We start from the raw sequence: 3,106 nt of genomic DNA on the forward strand, positions 1-3,106 counted from the left end.
TAAGAGAATTCTTAACAATATCCCGGAATGTACACAACAAAACTTAATAATCGGTGGAGATTTAAATTGTACATTGGATGCTTGTTTGGATAGATCATCAACTCAAAGAAAACTAAAATCTCGATCAAGTGAATTTTTAAACTCATACATTAATACTACTAATATTAAGGACGTTTGGAGAATTGAAAATCCATCGGGCCGAGAATATTCATTTTACTCACCAGTACATAAAATTTACTCAAGGATAGACTATTTTTTAGTAGATTCAAAACTTATCCCATTTACCTATAACTCGCAATATCATAACATCATAATCTCAGACCACGCTCCACTAACATTTATGATCAAACTAAACGGAATGGTAGAGACACAGTCACAATGGAGATTTAATCCCCAAATCCTAAAAGATAAGTAATGTAATGAATACCTAATAAAACAGATTAAAATGTTTTTTGAGGCTAACGATAGCCCTGAAATCTCTGCTTCCCTTCTTTGGGAAACATTTAAAGCATTTGTACGAGGAGCATTAATTTCTTCCCAATCATTTTTTAATAAAGAGAATAGGGCCAAACAACAGAAACTGGAAATGGAAATATAGCAATTAGACACAGAAAATGCAGTAGCACCATCCACGATAAAACACAATAAAATTGCAGTATTGAAATATGAATTAAACAAGATATATTCAGACCAAGTTATAAAACTTTATCAACATACAAAACAATTAAATTTTGAATTTGGTGATAAACCACAAAAACTACTAGTTTTTGTCATAGCCCCTGCTATTTCTACACTAACTTCCCTCAATGTCCTAGGGAATATCCTGTCCGGACCTGGAGACTTATCCACTTTTATATTTCTCAAACGTGTCAGTACTTCCTCTTCTTTGAATCTCATAGTTTCCATAGCTACTCTACTTGTTTCCCTTACCTCACATAATTCAATATCCTTCTCCTTGGTGAATACCGAAGAAAAGAAATTGTTCAATATCTCCCCCATCTCTTTTGGCTCTGCAGATAGCTGTCCACTCTGACTCTCTAATGGACCAATTTTATCCCTCGTTATCCGTTTGCTATTAATACAGCTGTAGAAACCCTTTGGGTTTACTTTCACCTTACTTGCCAAAGCAACCTCATATCTTCTTTTAGCTTTTCTAATTTCTTTCTTAAGATTCTTTTTACATTCTTTATACTCCTCAAGCACCTCATTTACTCCATGCTGCCTATAATTATTGTAGATCTCCCTCTTTTTCCGAACCAAGTGTCCAATTTCCCTTGAAAACCATGGCTCTTTCCGATTTTTACTATTTCCTTTCAACCGAACAGGGACATAAAGATTCTGTACTCTTAAAATTTCACCTTTAAATGTACTCCATTTCTCTTCCACATCTTTCCCATAAAACAAAATGTCCCAATTTACTCCTTTTAAATCCTTTCGCATCTCCTCAAAGTTAGCCTTTCTCCAATCAAAAATCTCAACCCTAGGTCCAGTTCTGACCCTCTCCATAATTATATTGAAACTAATGGTATTGTGATCACTGGTCCCGAACTGTTCCCCAACGCATACCTCTGCCACCTGACCCGTCTCATTTCCTAACAGGAGGTCCAGCACCGCCCCTTCTCTAGTAGGTACTTCTATGTATTGCTGCAAAAAAACATTCATCTAAAATAACAGAACAACCAACGGGAATGGAAACATTTTTACAGAATTGTAAGTTTGCGGGTCTAGATCAGAAAGAGAGAGAATTACTAGGGGCTGAAATTACGATAAAAGACATCGAAGAGTCAATCAAATCTTTAAAAAAAAGGAAAGGCTGCAGGCCCCTTTAGATGGTCTAAATTCTGAATTTTATTAAAAAAATTATGATTTGCTTTCCCCACGCCTACAGACAATGTACAAATACGCCTACACTCAACAGAAACTCCCAGAAACTCTAAATGAATCTACAATCATACTCATACCAAAAACGGACAAGGATCTTGAAGATCCAGGTTCATACAGAGCTATAGCCCTCTTAAATACTGATCAGAAAATATTAACTAAAATTTTATCTAATAGATTGAGCTTAGTGATCAGTAAATTAATACATCCCGACCAAACAGGGTTTATCCCAAAACGTTATTCATTTTATAATCTGAGAAGATTATTTAATATTATATACTCCAATAGAATTCCTAATGCAGATCTAGCAATTATTTTGTTAGATGCTGAAAAAGCATTTGACCAGGTAGAATGGCCATATTTATTTTCGGTGATGGAAAAATTTCAACTAGGAGAGAAGTACTGTACATGGGTTAAATTGTTATATTCTAATCCAACAGCCAGAATATTAACAAACAAAATGTTATCAACTAAATTTAATCTCTCTAGAGGCTGTAGACAAGGATGTTCACTATCCCCACTATTTTGCAATCGAACCCCTATCAGAAAGCGTTAGAAACCATCCAGGAATATATGGATACAATACTAGAGACACAAGGAATAAAATTTCCTTATATGCAGATGATGTACTAATATATATTACAAAGTTAGAAACTAGTATTCCAAACTTATTAAATCTAATAACTCAATTTGGTCAGTTTTCGGGATATAGAATTAATTGGAATAAAAGTGAAATCATGCCAATAACAAAATTCAATTTACATACAATACAACAATCCCCTTTTAAAATAGTTAAAGATAAATTTAAATACTTAGGAATCTATGTAACTAAGACATATACCTCTTTATTTAAACTAAATTTCCCACCCTTACTGAATAAACTACATAAGAATATTCAATACTGGAAAACACTCCCCATTTCTATGCTTGGGAGAATTAATGCTATAAAAATGATTTTTTTACCGCAACTGCTGTACCTATTTCAATTAATTCCGATATATATTCCAAAAACTTTTTTCAAAAAAGTCGACTCCATTGTTACAAGTTTTGTCTGGGATTATAAGAATCATAGAATAAGTAAAAAACATTTATGTAAGTCAAAGATAAATGGAAGTTTGGCTTTGCCAAATTTCTTATTTTATTTTTGGGCAGTCCATATTAAAAACATGAATTTCTGGCTGGAAGAAATGGATCGACAACCAGATTGGTTAATGATGGAAAAGGA

Source organism: Amblyraja radiata, chromosome 25 (genome assembly GCF_010909765.2).
Source record: "Amblyraja radiata isolate CabotCenter1 chromosome 25, sAmbRad1.1.pri, whole genome shotgun sequence".
Classification (NCBI taxonomy): domain Eukaryota; kingdom Metazoa; phylum Chordata; class Chondrichthyes; order Rajiformes; family Rajidae; genus Amblyraja; species Amblyraja radiata.